Below are 22,904 nucleotides of genomic sequence, written 5' to 3'. Positions count from 1 at the left end.
TTAGAGTTGTACAACAAAGTTGCCCCTGTATGTCTTTTAGAATGCACATGACTTCCATAATATCATCTGCAAGTATTTACCGAGTGTAGTTTGACAAATCTGATAAAATATCAGCAAACTCTTGTACCTGTTAAAACTGGGGGCCGACTTGAGACAGTCCTTTCCTCTTTCATCTTGCAGGAATAAAACCAGTGTAGGTTGCAGCAGCTATCATCTGTTTAACATACATCCTTGCATGACATTTATGCAAATCTGAAGCTAAAACACCAGCTACACAACTTTTACATGTTTGTTACCTTGAAAAGTCTGATATATTCAGACCCTCGATATAAATACTGCATATTGTTCATAATGTACTGATCTCAGCTGTCACACTACATGCTACTTAATATTCACCACCGAAACTAAAATGTAATTTCTGTCAAAAGTGATTGCTTGTGTTTCATACATCTTTAACTTCTACAAAAGTTTGCTCTTGGCTTGTAATCAGGTTATGGATGAGAGAGAGTCAAAGGATCACTCCATTTACCTGGCTAACATGACAATCTTCTCTTTACTGTTCCAATTTTAATATATGTGCTGCTGATTCAAACACTTACTTGGCTAACACGAAATCAAATAAATAAAAATTTAAGTCAAAGGATGAGCAAGGTCCTGAGGAGGAGACTTTTCATGTAAAACATCTTCAGCTATGATCAGCAAGCATGAAAGTATTATTTTTGGGAGCAGTGGCCTGAGGATAAAATACAAATGCTGTGGAGGCACTAATTCAAAAGGTTTTGGTCAGATGATGTAATGGAGATAACTCTCAGCTACAAATTCAGCCCAGGGTTCTCTCATGGAAATGAGGCTATGGAGGAAGCTCACTCTCCTTATGCTTCTTATTGATAAGGTCAACTACTAGAATACAAAACCAGAGGTATTTCTTTAACTGGAAAAGGAACTGTTTTGCAAACCTGCATCATCACAGGGAATTTCAAAGAGAAGTTAGTTCTAGTAACTTAGGCCTATTCTCAAAGAGCCTTACTTTCTGCCTATCTACTTCATACTGCATGATCAAGGACCCCTTCAAACAATACTGTTTTATTTCCCCCACTCTATATTTTCTTTCTTCAAGGTAGGAAAGAATCATGTTTCAACATGCAGTAAAGGGAAGTCACGCTTACAGACTGCTGTCAAATTATGGCATTTGGGGATGCCATGTGAACAGCCATAGCAAAATGGGTAAAACTGGTGATGGGCCTGCTTCAGTACATGATGATCATGATGGAAGTTTAGCTACAGGAGACTTAGCCCATGTTTTTCCTTTGGCAATGAATGCAGATAGTTTCCTACTATGAAAGGCAAGAAGACTGACAGAGTGGGCTAAGACAACAAATCCCCTGACTGTGGCAGCAAGCATGCCTTTTATCACACACAAGTTGCTAACAAAGACCATGGAATGTGGGTCCCACAAAACTGGGTACTGAAATTGTTATACTGGGTGATGAGCTGTAACAGGATTTCATTCTGGTGACCCCACTTCAGAAGTTATTTAAGATGGGGTGGTAAAGGCTTATTACATATTATATTCTGATGGCTGGTTATATACATAGTGTGTCAACACTACATGCTTCTTAAGGTGCAGAATTCCATAAAATGAATATAGTTAATATATGAGATGAGGAAAACAAGACAATTGTTTCTGGACTGCATTTTTATGCGGAGAGTGTTAGCTGCTGCAAGAAAGAGGATACTGGTTGGTAAGACTGGTACCAGACCATAGTTAATGGACATGATCACTTTAATGACATCTGCACCAAATGTGGCAGTATTTTTTTAATATACAGGCAGCTAAGCATATGGTACTTGTATCCTAATTCATACAATTCCCCCAAATAACACAGATTACATATCGATGTTTTTAAATTATTCACGAGAAAATTCAGTCTTAAACTAAAATACAGAATGCTGGTCATTTAAGAGGACTCTGACTATAGTCAGTGTGCAGACGCATACTATATACACAAACAACTAGGTTTAACAGTGAATGTGCAGGTTGGGCTGGCCAGGCACACGGAGTCTTGTTTCCTAGCTATTTTGTACTTCTCTTCCCTGTTTCAGCTTAATTTTTACCATTGGCTTGGGCTACAGTCTTTCAATGGTAATCCCTCCTGGCATTAATCTGTCCTGCCACTACACTGGAACTACCTGCAGCAACAATATATTTATGCTTTAAGTGACAGTCACACCAGCAAACATGATGCATACTTTTTTTTTTTTTTTTTTTAATTCATTTGCTGAATTAAAGAAACTGATCACCATGGACCCTTTTCAGTCACGTTCCAGACCATATCAGCAATCATAGATGCAATATATGTGCAAACATTAGAGTAGCCGGTCAATCAGGATGTTTCTGCGAAGTGGTAAGAAACCTGAATACCCAGAGAAAATCCACACAGACGAGAATATGTAAACTTCACACTGACAATGGACAGACATCAGAACTGAATGCTGGACAAAAGAACTATGAAACAAACATCTTAACCATTGTTTGATCCTGCATCTTCTAATACAAGAGGACTGAAGAGACTGTATACTTGTCTGTTGTTCCTTCAAATCATTTAATGGGGACAACACCTATCAGGTTTGACAGCACCAGCTCAGATACACATGTGCTAGTCTGGTAGTCTGGGCCACTCCTCCATTCTTCTTCATTCCAGCAGGTACAAGCCTGAAATCAGCAAATATATGTCACATAGCCCGATACATCAGTTACCTCTAACAGTAAGCAAAAGGAGTATAAACAATCACAATAATTCTGAAAAGATAACCTCATTCCACTTCCATAAAAGAAATTTCACTGATTTAGCTGTTACTTCTATAAGGAGGAGAACTTAAAGTGAAGAAAGAACATTTTAATTATACTGCATGGTTTTAAAGCTATATTCATTCATGTACATATGACAACCATTTCATTTGAATTCATATTACTGTTTTGTGACCCTGTGACATGTACAGCAATTAAAAAGTACAGTTGTGCACACTTACCATAAATGTAGATGTTCAAGTGTATTCACTGTTGCAGTCATCACCTGTGGGTTATCCTTGCTGTGTGGTAGCCCTCGGCCGACCCAAATACCAGACTCAATTTTTTTTGTGTCAGCTGCTGTTGCCTGTAGTCTGACGTCAAGTTGTCAGTACTATAAAGCAAGGCAGCCAATGTCATTACATCAGTTTTTCTTGCCCTAACCCATCAGAAGTACAAGGAAATAAGGTAAAGTGGTCCTGGTGGCTAAAAGCCACCATGGGAAGCTTATATCCCTCTAGGGGAAGAGAATATAAGGGGGGTGGAGGGAGGGAAACCAGGACTGCAACAGTAAATACACTCAAACATCTACATTTATGGTAAGTGTACACAATTGTGTTCCACTGTTGCAGTCATAACCTGTGGGAGGATTCCCAAAGCTGAGGAGAGGGTGGAAGGATAGGTTAGAGTCCTAGACATGGGTCAGCAGGCTATGCAGAACTGCAGAGGCAAACCCTGCCCTAGTCTTAGAAAAAAGAGGTAGGTGGTAATGCTTTGTAAAGACATGGACAGAGGTCCAGGTGGAAGCTTCCAAGATGTCCCTGGTGGGGACTCCTCTGAGGAAGGCTATGGAAATGGAGGCTGCCCTAGTGGAATGGGTACGGACAGACTTAAGGAGGGTTTTCCCATGTAGTCTGTAGCAGAAATGGATACACTGATATCCATTTGGAAATGGTTTGTTTGGAAATGGGCTTCCCCTCTGCCCCATGGGCAAAGCTGACAAGTCGTTGGTCTGTCTGAATGGTTTAGTACAGTCCAGATAGTATCCGAGTTGTCTGTGCATGTCTAGTGAGTGCAGAATTCTTTCCTTGTTTTGAGGGTTGGGAAAGAAGGTGGGTAGGTGTATGGCCTGGTTGAGGGTCACATCAGATACCACCTTGGGCATAAATGAGGGATAAGTCCTCAGAGAGACCCTGTTTGCATGGAAAATGATGAAGGGCTCAACAGCCATGAGAGCCGGAAGTTTTTTTACCCTTCTGGCTGAGGTAAACACTAGTAGGAAGGCAGTCTTCCAAGAGAGGTATTTTAATTCTGTAGAAGCAGCAGGTTCGAAAGGAGGTAAGGTTAGTTTTTCTAGAACATAATTCAGGTCCCAGGGTGGCATGGGAGGCCTTCTGGGAGGTCTGATATTAGAAGTCCCTCTGAGGAATTGCTTAATTAAAGGATGAGAGAAGAGGGGTGGGTCTGAATCATAATGGGCAGAAATGGTTGAGGCATGGATTTTAACAGAGGAGAAAGAGAGGCCACTCTTGAGCAACTCAGCTAGGTAATCCAAGATAAGAGGGATGGAGGGCTGTGAGGTACTGCCCCCTCTGGACTGGCTTCAGGAGCAGAATCTTTTCCATTTTCCTGCATATGATTTTCTGGTGCTGGGCCTTCTGGCCTGTGTGATAATGTCTAGGAGCAGTTTGCTTAACAGGGACTCCTTGTTAGCTTTTAAGGTATAAGCCATGCTGAAATATTGAGAGTCTGTAAGTCTGGGTGCAGTATCTTCACCCTTACCGGGGTCAAGAGGTCTGAGATCAGGGGAAGGTGCTTTGGGGTAAGGTCAAGCTGTGCAGTAAGGGGTACCAATGTTGTCGGGGCCAATCTGGAGCAATGAGGATGGCCTTTGGTCTCCTCTCCCTTATTTTGATCAGTACCTTGGGAATAAGGGGCAGAGGAGGGAAGGCGTACACAAAGAGGGAGTTCCAGGGGAAGGTCAAGGCATCCACCTTCCACCCTAGGAGGTGATACTCCCTGGTACAGAACTTTTGCAGCTGATGGTTGAGGTGCGAGGCAAAGAGATCAACTTCCAGAGTCCCCCACTCTTGAGTGTTTTGTAGAAAGATTTCCCTGTGGAACTGCCATTCGTGGGGGTACAGCAAGTTTCTGCTTAGGCGGTCTGCCAGGGTGTTGTTGACCCCTGGTAGGTATTGGGAAATTAGGTGTAGACCCATGGAGGTAGCTGTAAGCCAGAGGCTCATGGCTAACCTGCACAGGTCCCCCCCCCCCTGTTTGTTGATATACAACATTATTGTGGTGTTGTCTGTTTATATAAGGAGAACCCCTGGCCTGAGATGGGGTTTGAAAGATGTCAGAGCCTTTTGTACTGCCATCATTTCTTTCTGATTGATGTGCAAGTGAAGTTGCTGGGAATCCCAAAGACCTTGGGTGCACCTGCCTGCTAGGTGAGTGCCCCAAGCAATGTCTGAGGCGTCAGTGGTGATGGTCTGGCCAGAAGGGCGGAGATGAAGGGAAGATCCATGTCCCTGGCACAGGTCTCTGCCCACCAGAGAAACTCGGCCCTTATACGTGGGATCAGAGGGAGAGAAGTCTCTAGGGACTGAGAGCGTTGGCACCAAAGGTTCTTTAGATACCACTGAAGTTTTCTCATGTGAAGCCTGGCTAGAGGAATGAGAAGGATGCAAGATGCCATGTATCCCAGGGCTTGCAGGAACTTCCTTGAGGTGAGGTGACTTCTGGAAGCCAGCTGGGTAAAGTAGAGAGGCAGGAAGCTCTGCTTTTCTGGGGATAAGAAGGCCATTTGGGATGCTATGTCTAGCACAGCCTCCAAGAAAATAATCTTCCTGCTGGGGTTTTGCTTTGATTTCTTCTCGTTGATGGTGAACCCTAAGTTAGGACTGAGTTGACAAAGAGAAGTTCCTGGAGCAGCTTCTCTTTGCACTCTGCCTGAATGAGGCAGTGGTCCAGGTAAGGGTAAATCTGTATACTTCTCTGTCTGCAAAATGCTATGGCTGGGGCCAAGCATTTAGTGAATACTCTGGGAGCAGTAGATAAGCCAAAGGGCAGCACAGAGAACTGAAAGTGTTGTGAGCCTGCTCTGAATCGCAGGAATTTCCTGCATGATTTCCAGATGGGGATGTGGAGGTAGGGATCTTTTAGGTCTGGGGTCACTAGCGAGGCATTTTTTGTTAGCATAGGCGGCAGCTGCTACAAAGTTAGCATTCTGAATCTGGAGATCACCAGGGAGGTGTTCAGAATGGATAGATCCAGGATGGAGTGCCAAGAGCCCTCTTTTATGGAACAAGGAATAGTCTGGAATAAAAGCCTTTGCCTGTTTGATCTGAGGGGACAGGTTCTACTGGCCCCTGGGATATGAGAGTTTGGACCTGTTTCAATGTCTCTGCCCACTGATTTGGGGGTACGTCTGGGTACCCTCTTGGAATTGGGAGTTCGCTGAAAGAGAATTTGTGGCCGTGAAAAAATTATCTTTAATACCCATTGGTCCTTTGTTACAGAAAGCCAATTGTCTTTGAAGAGACAGAGAGCTTTCCTCCTAGTTTTTGATGAGTGAAGGGAGGGCAGAGAGGAGAGGGGGAGTCATTGTGAGTGTTTGCCATAGAAGGTTTGCTTAGAACTCCCTGCCTTTGGGACGGAAGTGGTCCATTGTTTGCTTCTCTGCTGGCCCTGGGATAGGGGCCTGGATGGTCTGTCCCTGCGGGGCTTACCTTGGCCCTGTCTGCTAGGTGCAGGGAAGGACCACTGCTTAGAGAGAAAGTTCCTGCTGAAGCTGGGAGATTGAACCTGAAAGAAATCTTTTACGTTTTGCATAGATTTTGCTTTGTCTTCCATCTGTTTAAGCACCTGTTCTGCTTTTTCCCCAAACAAGCGCTCCTTATCTAGGGGTGCATCAATAAGTTTAGACTTGACATGTTCAGGGAGAGGTTGTTCCTTCAGCCATGCATGTCTCCTAATAACAGATCCTGCCACTGCTGTCCTGCTAGAGGCTTCTAGGCAGTCATAGCCACATTGTAAACAGTTTGGCCACTTGACAAGCAGAGTGCAGTAAATTGCTAACTCTTTTGAATTAGCACAGTCAGGAAATGTAGCAATCTTCTATTTTAATAGTTCCAAAGTGTGCTGTTGATATTTTAACATATGAAACTTACAATTGAGTGCTCTGATGGCTAAGGTTGCAGAGGTGTATACTTTTTTTATCCCATCTGTCCAGAGCTCTGGACTCCTTGTCAGAAGGAAGAGGATTCTTGGCAGAACTAGTCTTAGCTCCTTTAGGTCCCTGTGTAATGACCTCTGGGTCTGCAGCAGGATATCTGTACAGGTATTTGTGAGAATCTGGTACTCTGTAGTACCTGTCAGGTTTACTGGGAGCAGGAAGGTGGGCATTAGGGGCTAAGCTGGATTCATGGCAAACATCATCCACCACTTCTAAAATGGGGGGCTGGCCAGGGGTCTGTGCTGGGGAAGGTACAGAAACTTTATAAGTCTTTTCTTAGACTGTGGGAAGTCCTGACATTCCCAATGGAAATGTTACCTGAGGGAGTGAAGGGTTTCCACAAATGAAAGGTCCTCTGGAGGGGAGGCAGAATGATGGATTCCTCTGCATCTGAATCCTCATAAGCAGTTAAGTCCTGACATTCCCATTGGAAATGTTCCCTGAGGGAGTGAAGGGTTTCCACAAATGAAAGATCCTCTGGAGGGGAGGCAGAATGATGGATTCCTCTGCATCTGAATCCTCATAAGCAGTTAAGGGATGCTGTTCCTCTTCAAAAACTGAATAGTCAGATTCCTCAAAATCCTGTTCTGCCATAATTTCTGGAGAAGGGTGCCTTTTCCTTTTAGAAGTTGTGGCCTGACTACCCCAGATAAAGGAGATGAGATCCTCCGCCATTTTAAGTATTTGTGCTTGGGGTGGTGGAGCAGTAGCAAGATGGTGGCTAGAAGCAGTTTTCCTAGGAGTGGCTTGACTTCTAGGCCTGAGAGAATCCATCAGTCTGAGAGAAATGGTAGTCGGATGTGAAGACATTGATTTTTGTCTAGATTCGGTAGTGCGAAAGGCCTCCTCAGAAGCCGGTGCCTGGGTCGTGGCTCTGAACCCAATCAAGGCAGAGACAGCCAAAGGCTTGGAAGATGAAGATTTCTGCGGCATACCAGACTTCGAAAGGGTCTCAGTAGAGGCCTGTGTAGATATCGAATCGGGCATCGGGGGCTCCAAAAGTGCCTCACTGAATTCTGGAGAACTGGCAACCTGCTTAGCGGTAGCATCATTGGAAGGCCTGGAGAACTGACAACCTGCTTAGCTGTAGCATCTTTGGAAGGCTCAGCCTTGTGTGGTCTCTGTCTCTATCTTTATCTCTATGTTTTTTCGGAATGTCCACAGATTGTTGGCTGATGGATGCCATATTGAAATGCGAAGATGGAACACGAAAATAATTGTCTACAAAAAGAGCTCTATGGCAAATGGTTCTCACATTAAACAGGGCACAGAACCAGTAACGGGGGACATCGTGGTCTGGCCCTAAAAAATGATGCAATAAGAATGGAATTCTCGCTGTGGGATCTGCTTTCCACAGGTGAGACAACTGTTAACTTTTTCAGACATCGGTTAGTGCAAGAAAAAAGGCTCCCCAATGGGGTAATTAGCTTTGACATTTTCAGCTGAAATTCAATTTCTGGTAGCGAACGACCAGCACTCGTGTGAACTGCTTCTGCTACAGGCTCCACTGCAAGAAAGACTGATGTAATGATGTCAGCTGCTTTGCTTTACAGCACTGACGACCTGACGTCAGACTACAGGCGACAGCAGCCGAAGCAAAAAAAATTGACTCTGGTATTCGGGCGGGCCAAGGGCTACCACAGCAGGGATAGCCTACAGGTAATGACTGCAACAGTGAAAAACAAAGTACATCAGCAAATGCAATGAATAGCAAACTCTAGACAGCTGACAGTTTCTGTAACAGAACCATTATATTGCTTTTGACTAAAAGGGGAAAGTGCTGCAGAGACCTTTTTGAAATACAACATAAAAAGCGATTCCTCTGTCTCTCACCATTATTTCTATAAAGCTTAGATTGTATTCCATCAACAGCGGACAAGTGAGACGTAACCAGTCATAGCCCTTTTTTGCCCAATGTCCTAGCCATGTTCCTTGGGTTTAAAAAAGTTACTAATAATCAGCACAGAAACGCTATACACTTACTGGCAATGGGAGCAGTTTTAAAAACTGGTTTCACTTACCTCACATCAAAGCTGCATCATCACAACTATGAAGCAGATTTTGTTCTTCCTTTAGCCTGCAAGTTCAGCTTCACTCAGCTACCTACTCACCTGTTATGTGCACTGAAGACGCAGTTTCAACAAATTCATACTTCCGGAAAAGGCACAAGTGGAAAATGAACAGAAGGTTTAGTGACTGCTGCTGCTAGGAATTCAGGAAAGCCTGATAAATACTGAAAGTAGAGTAAAAAAATGAGAAGACTAATGGATAAGACTGGGACATACATCACTTACCTTTCTACCAGGAGGGTACTAACACAAAGTGCCCTTGTGCTTAACAACTATGTGCTATTTCTTGTGCCTCAGATGTGAAGGTGACTGATGCCTTGATGCGTTCTTCAGCTGTGGTGCCTCTAAAGTGGTCACAATGCTTCATGTTGATACAACACAGCAGAAAAGTCTTAACTTCTTACTGCAGAGGCCAAACTAATTTTGTCACAGTTGAGGCAACTCAACTAGAGAAACAAGCTTTTTTCATACTTGCATTTAAGCTGGCCTGACAACTGACCAACCATTGAGTATCACATGAAGTCATCTCAATACTTCAGATAACAATACTATATTTGTTACTATCCATGTCAAAGAAAGCCATCATGTCTTAAGAGGATAATTATCCTTTCAATAACTGGATTCTTTGGTTTTCTAAGTTCTCTGAGTTGACATTCTTCAGCTGCTCTTCTTACACTTTATTAATTTGTTGTCAGTTAATACCATCATCAATTCATGACACAAACAGATTGGGCCTAATCTCTAGCGATCCAATTTATGGAGGGGGAAAGAAGATGACTGAGACCTCCCATTGTGAAGCCTTAGGTTTCCAAGTCATCTAGCTGGGGAATACATATAGATGGCACAGAAGTCCCTGCAAGATGCAGTGAACACCAGGAATACACATCAGCCTAGGAAGGCAAGGAAATGGCTCCAAATCCTCAACAGCTGTGGGGCATGGACAGCTACTCCCAGAGAGAGGTAATGCTGGGTCCTATACATATCAGATGGGAAAAAAAATTGTGTTCAACAGATCATCAGTGGGGCCAGGCAGTCAAGCCGGTAGCAGCAAAAACATTGTATATCTAGTGTACACATTAAAATTATAAGGACCAATATACATGTCAGATAGCAAGAAAAATGTCACCAGTGAATCATTCTAGTTTTTGTGGATGCTATTAAATTATTTACGATTGCACCTCTACAGCATGTCTAAGTTGTCTACAGTTGAAAATGCAATGGAAATATCAACTCAGGGGTTATTTCTGTGTGTCATATAAAGAATCCTAATGTTTTCACAAATAAAAAAAAATAGTGCTTAAAGACTTCTGAGGAATACAGCTAATTTTGCAAGTGTGTGCACGCACGCACGTGTGTGTGTGTGTGTGTGTGTGTGTGTGTGTGTGTGTGTGTGTGTGTGTGTGTATATATATATATATATATATATATATATACGTATATGTATGTATGTGTGTGTGTGTGTGTGTGTGTGTGTGTGTGTGTGTGTATATATATATATATATATATATATATATATATATATATATATATATAGATCTACTTCAGTAGATTGAAATACCATAACACCGAAATTTAGAAACTTGAGAAGAAAAGACCACAAATGAACATCAATGAAAGTTAACAATGCCGAAACTTTTAAAAATCAAAACACCTAATGTGCAAGCCCGGAAGCACTCGGAGGTTTTGAATGGAGCTGCAGTTAGAACAGCTTCTTCATTTAAACATACCATGTAAAGCAAAGATTTTCCACTTTTTGAATGCAGATCAGGGTACAGTTAGGATCAGGAAATTTACAATTGTCCCCACTGTAGTGTGATTTCGGAGTTGGTATATATAATTTTCAGGGGGTGTTGGGGGTGCTGGGGGCTTGCCCCCCTGCAAAAACATTGAAAATGGTATATTTTTTTAAGTGATGTTTTTAAATGTAGAGGATGTTTTTCCGATTACAGCTCAATCTCCAAGTGCTTCCAGACATATGCATTAGGTGTTTCAGTTTTTAAAAGTTTTGGCATTGTTAACTTTCATTGATGTTCATTTGCGATCTTTTCATCTCAGGATTCTAAATTTCATTGTTATGGTATTTTGATATACTGAAAGTAGCTCTCTTTCTCTCTCTGTAACTATATATATGCACACACACACACACACACACACACACACACACACACACACACACACACACACACAGAGGTGGGTTACCCGTCACAACTCTGAGCTGAAATACCAGACTACAGGCTTCTGAGCTTCCAAAACACCATAAGTTGCCTGTTTTTTTTGCTTACTTTTATACTATTTGCTGCAGCTTTTTATTGCTTGCTGCCTACTTTTATACTGTATTTATAGAATGTGTACTAAACTACACTGTTGTACTGCAATTGCCTGCATTACTGTGCCACTTGAATCTAATTTTGTTGCTGTTTTCACTGCTTACAAAGGTTTTTCTGCTATTTTCACTGTAAGTATTTACTGGTATGTTTCACTGTTTTAAAGCTATCTGTTCTGCTTGTTCTGGTTTTCCTGCCAGGCAGTGTTTAAATAACTGATCTGTTAGCTGTTTAAAACATTCTTTAGAGCTTCCTTGCTGATTTTCTGGTGTTTTAATGCCTTTTTAGTGTCTCACTGTACTTTCATTCCCGCCATGCAGTCTATACCTCTACTATTAATTACCTTGCTTATTGTTTTTCTTTTTAGAGAGCTGCTCAAAAGACTAGGGCTAGCCCACTCCAAACCTTCTACCTTACCCCCATTCCCACCCACCCCCATTTCAATTGCATTTATACCTAGCAACCCCACAGACAGAGCTACCAATCAACACCCTAACCTCAATTAACACTAACAGCTGTACGCACTACAACTCACCCTACTCTACAACATTAGTATATAATTAAATTACCTATATCCCTACAGTAAAATATATTCTCTATTCACAGATATAACTATACACCACCAGCCTATCTGCATACCCACACACTAAGCATTGCACATGCAGTCCATCTGCAACCTACCAACTTACATAAATACCTTTTCACAATACCTTTCTCACCACACAACATTCAAGCTGCCCTAATAAAATGCTCCCCCTTTACAAGGCTCACTTTCACATATCACTCCTTCAAATTGTCACAAGTTCATTGCTACTACTCTCACACTCCCTCACCTCCTATCATACTCTACAACAACACAACTGTCCCCCTCCCTGGCAAGCTACTCCACTAATACCTCTAAAATAAACTTCAAAACTATGCTATAGCACCTTCCTTTTTCTCTACTTCCAACATGGACTCTCATCTAAATAAATTCCAACAAGCTCATCAAATTCTACTTACACATACATGATCAATTAAACTAATCTGGTGACATACAAACAAATCCTGGCCCCATGCCACCACCAGACAGTAATCAGCAATAATATCAACCTCAAAACTCTATACCAGGAAAAATAAGGCTTCCCTACTCCTCCTTAGCATGAAAGTAGGGAGCACAGCAAATAAAGTTCATGACCTGCATGCCCTACTCTCCCTATACTCACCAGATGTAGTAATATTAATCAACACATGGCTTAAACCTGACAATAAAAGTAATGAAATAACTTCTGGATATAACATTCTAGGTAAAGACAGAATAACCAGAAAGGGTGGGGGAGTGATAATTCTCTTTAAAAGCCACCTAATACTAGACCTCTTAAGCCTAAACACTCCTGACTTTGATAACACTGAACTTATATTTGTCACATTAAAAATTAACCATAAAAAGCACATTAACATCATTGGTTGTTATATTCCACCAGGAAACAATATTCCCACTTTAGATAATTTACTTCACTGGACCTCCATGTCCCTCCCACAAGAAACAATCCTGATGGGTGACTTCAACATTGATTGGTTTAACTGCTCTTCATATAATCCATCATCCCATATTAACCTCCACGGATTTACCAAACTCATCACATCCCCTACAAGGACAGACAAATCTTGCAAACGTCAGTCAGTCTTCGACTGGATTTTGGTTAGTAAACCCTCCCTAGCATCTCATTCAGGCTGTCTCCCTGAAAGCCTAAAAGACCATCAGCCATCCACCTTCTGATTAATCAGAAAAAAAAAAAAAACTTCAACCCAAACATTTCCATATCCTCTCTAAGTAGTTGCATCTGGGAACCGCTCAAACACCTACCTCTAGAAGATGATGTAAACATCTTCAACACCACCTTCCTAGACATACTGAACTACCATGCACCCCCTAGAACTATTAGAATTAAAACTAATTATGCACCCTGGCTAACTAAAGAATGTAGAGCCTTACTCAAGGCTAGAGAAAAGGCCTGGGAGCAATTTCACAAAAACAAAACCAAATTCACAAGGCAAACATACCTACAACTGCATAACAAAGCAAAGAAACCAGCAAGATTACATAAAATCAATTTACTATCAAAATATCCAGAATAAACACGCAAAACACCCTCAAAAATTCTAGGCCACAATTAATAACATACTTCATCCAGGTAAATCAGCTACCCCCAATCCAACATTAACTAATAATTCTGACAATACTGTAACCCAATTCAGTAAATACTTTACAGAAACTATTCTAGCTCTAGCAAACTCCCAAGGGGTTGACAGCATATCTACTCCTTTTGCACCCCAGCACAGCACCAGCTCCCAAGATGACACCTCCCACTTTAACTTATACCTAGTGTCTATAAAAAAACTACTTCAAAGCCTGAAACCAACCACCCTAGCTGCAGATAACCTCCCATCTGACTTTCTACAAATTTCAGCAGAAGCAATAAAATGTCCTGCTGCTATACTCAATCAGTCCAATATCTGAAGGCCAGGTCCCTGTTATTTGGAAAACCTCCCATATTCTACCACTACACAAGGGTGGTAATTCCACTGAACTTACAAATTATCGCCAAATAGCTATCCTTCCCCCCTTATCCAAAATACTAGGAAGGAGTAATGCACACCCAATTAATGACCTACCTTCTCACGCACAAACTACTGCACACACCCAACATGGTTTCCGTCCCTTTGACAGCACCACCACCCCACTAAGTCATTTACAAATACAGTCAACCACCATAGAAACAATGACAATATGTATCTACTATATTTTTGGATCTGTCCAAAGCCTTTGACATGGTAAATCATAATAAACTCAAACATTCTCTCTGCCCTAAACCTTAGCAGCTCCTCTATCACATGGTTCCAAAGCTACCTTGCAAGATGACTGCAAGCCATCTAATGGCAACACCACCTTTCACCATTGCTCGCAGTTGCCTTAGGGGTTTCACAAGGCTTCATCCTTGGACCTCTACTATTCTCTCTATTCACCAACCAGCTCAGTACCTCCACACGTCTGTAGTACAATACACAAATTATTCAAACTTAATATGTCCACCCCCAACTTTACAAGACCACCATACCATAATCCAAGATTCCTATCTGTTGAAACATGGCTTACTAATGCCCAACTCATTCTGAATCCCAAAAAACTAAGCTCCTCCTTTTTAGCCCAACTAGATCCCCCTCATCTTCCCATTCTTTTACCATCATGTCCAGAAATCAAACTATGATTACTCCAATAGCCCACACCAAACTGCTTGGAATAGAAACTGACAATAACTTCAAATTTGACATTCACATAAGCCAAACCATCAAAAAGGTCAACAAGAAACTAGGTCTCCTGTATAGGAACAAACAATTTCTTACAAAATTACAAAAGCGAATATAGCCTACACACGCCCCTTATCATCCCTCCTGTACGCCTCCCTAATACTAACTAATCTCCACAAAACTGACAAACTGGAATCCTGCTATAACAAAACAGCAAAGTTTGCTACTGGTCCCCCCTATAGGTCACATGACTGTACTTCTCTCAAGCAATTAAACTGACTCAAACTCCCTCAGCTTCTATACTTTAATCAACTTACCCTTGCGCACAAAATCAGCCACTAACCTGAGAAAACTTCTGCTCTCCAAAATACTATACAAACATATACTGCCTCGAGATGTCTTCCAGTAACCTGCACCTTCTTGAGACCACCAAAGCCAACAACATAGCCGGGAATTCTCTCTTTTCTAACTACTTTCCAAAAATGTGTCACAATGTCCACAAAGCCTACCTGACCAAACTGTAGACGATCCAAATTTTACCTAACACTCTGGTTATGGAGGATTTCAATTATCCTCTAGTCCCCAGCTCATTAGTACAAAAGTTCCTTGAATTTGTCAGTTCAAATGTCCTGTAACAAATTGTTCATACCCCAACAAGAGGAACAAACATTCTAGATCTGGTCCTCATTAACATGTCAAACAGATGGAGTACCACAATTGTTGGATACTCATTAGTTAAATCTGACCACAAAATAGTCACCATTGCACTGGCACTAACACCAGAACTCACAAAGGGTGAAATCAGTAAAAACTTCACCAAGCCAAACTATATCCTCCTAGGTGAAGGTATAAATGCATTCCAAGCCCCATCCCAAGCTGGAAGTGATAACTACACTGAAGCTTACACTAAAGCCTTGTACAATCACTTGCATAAGTGTATAAACTCAGCTGTACCAGAAAGAATCAAAACTAGAGCCCCCAGTAAAAACAAGCTGCCGTGGTGGGCATCCAGGATGAACAAACTTTACAATAAATACAAAAAGTTGCTGTCCAAGAAAACAAAGGCAAGGCCCCAACAATGGAAAAGCAACCTACTCAGCCTCAACAGGAAATAAGACAATCTGTCAAATCCTGTAAGGGCTCCTTTGACAGAAACTTAGCAAGTACAGCCAAGGATAACCATAAGGCCTTTTATAGCTATGTACATAGCCTAAAACGTAGGACCGAAGCATGTGCAGAACTAGTGACCAACGATATCACACACGCTGTCCCCACAGAGATAGAAAACCTGCTAGTGGATAGGTTTGGTGAAAATTTTACCCCCTTATCCCCCCTAACTTATCACAAACTTCCCCCCACCCTACATATCTGATGAGCAAGTCCTCACAGTCTTGTCCAGGGCAAAAAAGCACAGCTTCTATGGGACCAGACGACATCCCAGGCTGTCTTCTAAACAGGCTGAAACATGAACTAGCATCTCCATTAAGTACCCTTTTCAATCACAGCCTAACCACAGGCTTTGTTGATGCGGAATGGAGAACAGCAACGGTCATTACCCTCCACAAAGATGGCCTAGCAACAGACCCAGGGAATTAGAGACCTATAAGCCTGACCAGCCTTATCTGTAAGGCCAAGGAACATATCATTATGGACCTCATAAATAAAGACACAGGCGACCTCCAAACCCTGGATTCTACCTAATTCGGTTTCGTCAAGGCCAGATCCTGCCTGTTAAATCTGGTGGACTTCTTTGAAAATGTGACCAGGGTCAAATCTGTGCACACAGCATACCTCGACTTGGCAAAAGCTTTTGACACAATCCCACATTCAGGCATTACTGATAAACATAGCAAACTGAATGTAAACCCCTTCATTGTAAGATGGATTGACAACTGGCTTACAAACTGGACACACTATCAAAGTGGGTAATTCCAACATCAACCAGCAGACCTGTTACCAGTGGGGTGCCACAGGGGTCAGTGCTGGGCCCCCTACTGTTTGGTATATACTTCTCAGATGTACAAGTCAAAACTAAGGGGTTGTGACTGACCAAGTTTGCAGACAACCGCAAACTAGGTGCAAACATTGAATCCCCAAATGATGTCAGTATACTCTAGAAGGCCTCACGCAGAGCAATGACTGGTGTATTAATCATGGTCTCAAACTGAATGCAATGAAATGCATCATTCCCTTCGTCACAAACAATGCACTTCACATTATCAAATCAACAATACCCTAAGTACCCACAAAGTGGTAAGGGACCTGGGATCACAAGTTGACTGTGACCTTAACTTCGTCCAGCATGTGTCTGCTGTAGTAAGGAAGGCTTTCTACATAGCACACAATTAGTAAAGGCATCGCCTCGAGAGCCCATTCAACATATCAATGCATAACAAAGCACCTACAGCAAAAAGGGAGGCCTCAAATGTTTCTAAGATGATCACAGGCCTCCTGCATGTGCCTTACACAGACCAACTAAAGTCCCTGTCACTATACTCAGTGTCATACAGACTTGAGGGAGACTTGTTCTTGGCCTACAGAGCAATCCAAGACCCAAACCTAATGAACTTGCTGCATATCAGTAAATCAAATTGGACTAGAGACTACCCATTCCAGGGACCTAAACATGGCCTGTGACTTAAATCTGTCCCTCCAGCATGTCTTATTTATCTCCCAGTGACTGCTGTATCTTTGGAACAGGCTACCAATTCATGTGAAACAGAGCACCTCTATGATCTATGACACTGTTAAAGAGAAACCTGGATGAGTGGATGGGGCACCGTAAATTCTTACCTGGGATAGCACCCACAACCCTTCTGGACATGGGCAGTCATCACTAAATGCAATTTTGGCTATTTTCATGGTATTACATTAGGATGAAATGGCTAGGCTTAAAATGACCTCTGGGTCAATAGCCTAGTAATCTCCTATGATTATATATATATATATATATATATATATATATATATATATATATATATATAAATAAACAAATATATAAGATGTAGATATATATGTGTATGTATGTATGCATGTATACTCATACACATGCACACAGGCTGACAAACAAACATATCTCTCTCTCTCTTCAGGTCTGGTGTATTGGGCTTTAGGTTATATACACATAATATATATTGTGTATCTATTTAAAAGGTATGGTTTTTAATGGGGCAAGTCACTTTAAAGGTTTTAGTGCCATGACTTATATTTAAGGAAAGGGGTGTGATCTGTTTTGTAACTCTGATGAAGTTCTGGCATCCATAGGAACAAAAGCACTTAGCAATGTTCATGAAAAGGTTGTGGACATTCATGGAGTGGCATTTTTCTATTACATTGTTTTCTGAGTACACTTTTAGTGTTTTGTAACACTGGTGCACTTTTTTTATCCCTAAAGAAAAACTTAGGTTTGCAGTTTAAGTACGGTCTATACTTTTGTAGGGTTCAAAAATGTGGTTTGCAGGCAGAAGACTGAAGAATGACCCAGACACTCTTTCAGTCAAACCCTGAACCAGGTTGAGTGTACCTCTTAGGGCACATTCAGATTTTGGTATTGGGGTTAATTTGTGCTTTGCCTACTCTGCCAGCTTCAGGGTCCAGTAAGTTGCCATAATGTGTCCAATATATTTTATTTTGCAAACACTGCCACACAATGTGATTTGATTTGAAGGGGAGGCATGCAACATAAAAGTTAACTTGTATCTCTCTTTTCCTCAGGAGCATGTGGATTACATGGAAAGTACAGTTTTGTACCTACCATAAATGTAGATGTTCGAGTGTCTTCACTGCGGCAGTCATTACACATGGGTTATCCTGCCATCAGGTGGGCCCGCAGTCAGCCTGAGTTCCAAAGTCTTGGTCCGGCGTCGGTTGCTGTCTCCTCTTCCCTGACATCAGTGTGCCAGGGGTATACATGAAGCAACCAACGCCATTTTCTTCAGTTTTTCTTGCCCCAGATGTCAGGTGCCCCCAAAAATGGTAGGCAATACATATTGCTAATAAAACATACCAAAAAGGTAAAAATAAAACATTCAGTAACCAGCAAATACATCACATAGGTAGTATAGGTTAGTCCCAGATAAGAAAGAGGGGCTGGCGGGTGGGTAACCTGGACTGCAGCAGTGAAGACACTCGAACATCTACATTTATGGTAGGTACAAAACTGTACTATGTTCATCGTGTTTCACTGCTGCAGTCATTACACTTGGGTAGAATCCCAAAGCTGAGTTTGGGTGGCTGGCTCTATGGAGGATTTGGTGTGGCTATGAGGCCCTGCAGCACTGCAGTGGCAAAGCCAGCTCTGGATCTAGAATAAAGAGGCAAATGGTAATGCTTGGTAAATGTGTGCACTGAACTCCAAGTTGCAGCTTCCAAGATATCTTTGGTAGGTCCTCCTCTAAGGTAGGCAGTAGAAGTGGCAGTTGCCCTGGTGGAATGTGGTCTAATATTACTAGGTACAGGTTTTCCATGTTGTGTGTAGCAGAACCGGATACAGTGTCCTATCCACTTTGAAATGGTCTGCTTTGAAATAGCCTTTCCCTGTGATCCTGCAGCATATGATACAAACAATTGTTCAGATTTTCTGAAAGCTTTTGTTTTGTCCAAGTAGAAGCGCAATTGCCTGTGTATGTCCAAGGAATGTAGAAGTCTCTCCCCTTTATTCTGGGGATTTGGATAAAATGTTGGCAAGTGAATAGTTTGGTTAAGAGCCACACTAGATACCACCTTAGGCATAAAGGTAGGGTTAGTTCTTAGAGAAACCATGGCTTGGTGGAAAATGATGAAAGGCTCCACTGCCATTAGTGCCTGCAGTTCTGAGACTCTTCATGCTGAGGTTACTGCCAGAAGCAGAGCAGTTTTCCATTATATATATTTTAAATCTGCTGAATTGGCTGGTTCAAAGGGAGGCAAAGTGAGATTTTCCAAAACGAAATTGAGATCCCAAGTTGGTGTTGGTGCTCTCCGGGGCAGTCTTATGTTTTTAGCCTCTCTGAGGTACTGCTTTAGCAATGGGTGAGAGAAAATAGGAGGATCTGTGTTGTAATGAGCCGAGATGGCAGAAGCGTGAGTCTTAATGGATGAGAAGGATAGTCCTCTGTCCAGCATCTCGGTCAAGTATTGTAGTATCTGAGGAATGTTATGGACCAGAGGGTCAAGGTTTTGAGCCTGGTTCCAGGCACAGAATCTCTTCCACTTGTCTGAATAAGATTTCCTGGTGCTAGGCCTCCTGGCCTACAAAATGACATCCATAACAGCTTTAGAGAGAGAAGTAGTCTGTTTGGCTAATGAATCTGCTATGCAGCCAGGTTTAATGTTTTGAGCTGACTGTGCAGAATCTGATTGTTTTGCTGAGTCAGAAGGTGTGGAATTTGAGGCAAAATCCAAGGTGGGCCTTGAGCTAAGTTCTTTAAGATTGGGTACCAGTGCTGGCGTTGCCAGTCTGGAGCAATCAGAATCATCTGTGGTTTTTCTTGTCTGGCTTTTAGGAGTACCCTTGTAAGGAGAGGCAGAGGTGGGAAGGCATAAACATGTAGGCTTTTCCAGTTGAACGAAAGAGCATCCACTTTCCATGCTTGTGTAAGCAGTCCTTGTGCAGAATTTTTGTAGTTGGTAATTCAGTGGTGAGGCAAAAAGATCTATGTCCGGGCACCCCCATTTTTGCATTATCATGCTGAAGATTTGTGGATTTAATTTCCAGTCGTGAGGATCCATGATGTTTCTGCTTAAGTCGTCTGCCAGAGTGTTTTTCTTTCCTGGCAGGAATTGTGCTTGCAGATGGACTTGATAGGTTAGAGCTGTGTTCCACAAGGTCATGGCTTGTCTGCATAGGGGGTAAGAATGAGTGCCCCCTTGTTTGTTTATGTACCACATTACAGTGGTGTTGTCTGTCTAATAGTAACTGTCCTGGATGCAGAAGATCCTTGAAAGCTGTAAGGGCATTTTGTACAGCCAACATCTCTTTTTGATTGATGTGAAGATGCATTTGGTCTGTGGTCCATTTGCCCTGAATACATTTTCCTGCCATGTGTGCTCCCCAGGCGTAATCTGAGGCGTCTGTTGTTAAAGTCTGCCTGGCTGTGGGAAGAGTGAAAGGCTGACCCTTGTTGAGGTGACATGCCTGTGACCACCTTCGAAACTCCTGTTGTAGGCAGGGAATTATTGGAATTACTGTCTCCAAGCTGTGAGAATGTTGAGACCAAACACTTTTTAGGTACCATTGTAATTTCCTCATATGCAGTCTTGCATATGGAATTAGTAGTATGCAGGATGCCATGAATCCCAAGGCCTGCAGAATTTTTCTTGCAGGGAGTCGGGACTTTGTTGCCATCAATTGAAAATACTGAGTCAGTTGTCCTTGTTTGTCTGGGTGAGATAAGCCATCTGGGCCATTGTATTTAAGCTGGCACCCAGGAATATTATCCCTTGTGAGGGCACTAGTTTTGATTTATTTTCGTTTACTGTGTACCCTAGGCAACTTAACAATCTTTTTACGAACGCCAGATGCTGTAGAAGGATGTCCTTGCTCTCTGCTTGTATCAGGCAGTCGTCCAGATATGGATATATTTGAATTCCTTTTTGTCTGCAAAATGCAATTACTGGTGCCAGGCACTTGGTAAAGACCCTGGGCACAGTAGATAAGCCAAAGGGCAGTGCAGAGAATTGGTAGTGCATTGAACCAGCTATGAATCTGAGGTATCTTCTGCAATTTTGTCTGATAGGGGCATGCAGGTATGCCTCTTTGAGGTCCAAAGTAACAAGCCAAGCTTTCTTGCCCAACATGGGAAGAAGCTGTTGCAGTGTCAGCATTTTCAATTTTGGAATATCCAGGTAAGTATTTAGAATGGAAAGGTCCAGAATGGGTCCCCAGGCTTTGTCCTTTCTGGGTACCAGGAAGAGTCTTGAGTAAAATCCTTGTCCTTTTTCCTGCTGTGGTACTTTTTGAATAGCTCTCATATCCATGAGAGCTGAAATTTGTTTTTGTGCCTCTGCCCATTGATTTTGTGGCAGGTCTGGCATTCCTTTTAGCCTTGGAAAAGTGTGAAAGTGGAACCTGTAACACTGAGACACAATATTCAGCACCCATTTGTCTTGGGTGATTGCTTGCCAGTTTTGAGAAAAAAGTGCTAGTTTCCCCCCTAAGGGAGCTGCCAAAAGGGAAGAGTTTGACATTGGAAGGGGGAAGTCATTGGGACTGTTTCCTGTAAGGTTGCGACTTGTCCTCACCTCCTTTTGGGTTTGAAGCACCCCACTGTGGTGGTCTGTAAGAGCCTTGTGGCTGAGATCTGCCTCTTGGGCATCTGTATCTGCCTCTTTGTGGCCTGTCTGACACTGGAAAGGACCAATTCTCTGTAGGCCAATTTCTGCTAAATTGTGGTGGCTGTACCTGTAAGAAATCCTTCACTGTTTGCATAGATTTTGCCTTATCCTCCATTTTCTTTAATACCTCTTCTGCCTTAATACCAAACAAATTATCTTGTTGCAAAGGAGCATCCAATAATTTTGCCTTAACATGATCTGGTAAACTTTGTTCTTTTAACCAAGCATGCCTTCGAATCACAGATCCTGTAACTGCTGCTCTACAAGAAGCTTCTAATGAATCAAAACCACATTGCAAAGTATGCTTTCCCACTTGTTCAGCTGCATGCAATAAATCCTGCATTTCCTTATAGTCAGGTTGTTCTGCATTTGTACTCATTTTCTGTTTTAATTGAGACAGTAAGTATTGTTGATATTTAAGCATGTGAAACTGGCAATTTAGAGCCCTCACTGCTAAAGTTGCAGAGGTGTAAACTTTCTTTCCCCATCTGTCTAATGCTCTAGAGTCCCTATCCGAGGGAACTGGATTCTTAGCCGTGGAAGCCTTAACCCCTTTGGGACCCTGGAAAATAGTTTCTGGGTCAGCAACAGGGTTTTTATAAAGAAATTTGTGAGAGTCAGGGACTCTGTAGTACCTGTCTGGCTTGACTGGAGCTGGGGGTAAAGAATCAGGATTTAAACTAGATTCAGAGAATACATCATCCACAATGTCCAACACTGGCGGAATAGCAAGGGGCCCGTGCTGAGGCAGTAAAAGAAAGTCTCTGAGCCTTTTCTTGGATTCTGAGTAATCCTAGCCCTCCCAATGGAAATGCTCCCTCATGGTATGTAAAGATTCCCCAAAAGAATAATCCTCAGGAGAAGAAGCTGAAGGAATTGATTCT

At 42.3% G+C, this 22,904-nt stretch overlaps 1 long non-coding RNA gene across 1 annotated transcript in view; it reads right to left on the bottom strand.

Moving 5' to 3' along the window:
* The window catches only part of LOC122806821, a 344,083-nt gene that overhangs the window by 105,117 nt on the left and 216,062 nt on the right, over positions 1–22,904 (bottom strand). The window lies entirely within an intron of this gene.

Source organism: Protopterus annectens, chromosome 7.part0 (genome assembly GCF_019279795.1).
Source record: "Protopterus annectens isolate FY-2018-M chromosome 7.part0, PAN1.0, whole genome shotgun sequence".
In the NCBI taxonomy this organism is placed as follows: domain Eukaryota; kingdom Metazoa; phylum Chordata; order Ceratodontiformes; family Protopteridae; genus Protopterus; species Protopterus annectens.
The sequence above is the reverse complement of the archived record's forward strand: the minus strand, read 5'-3'. Positions and strand labels throughout refer to the sequence as shown.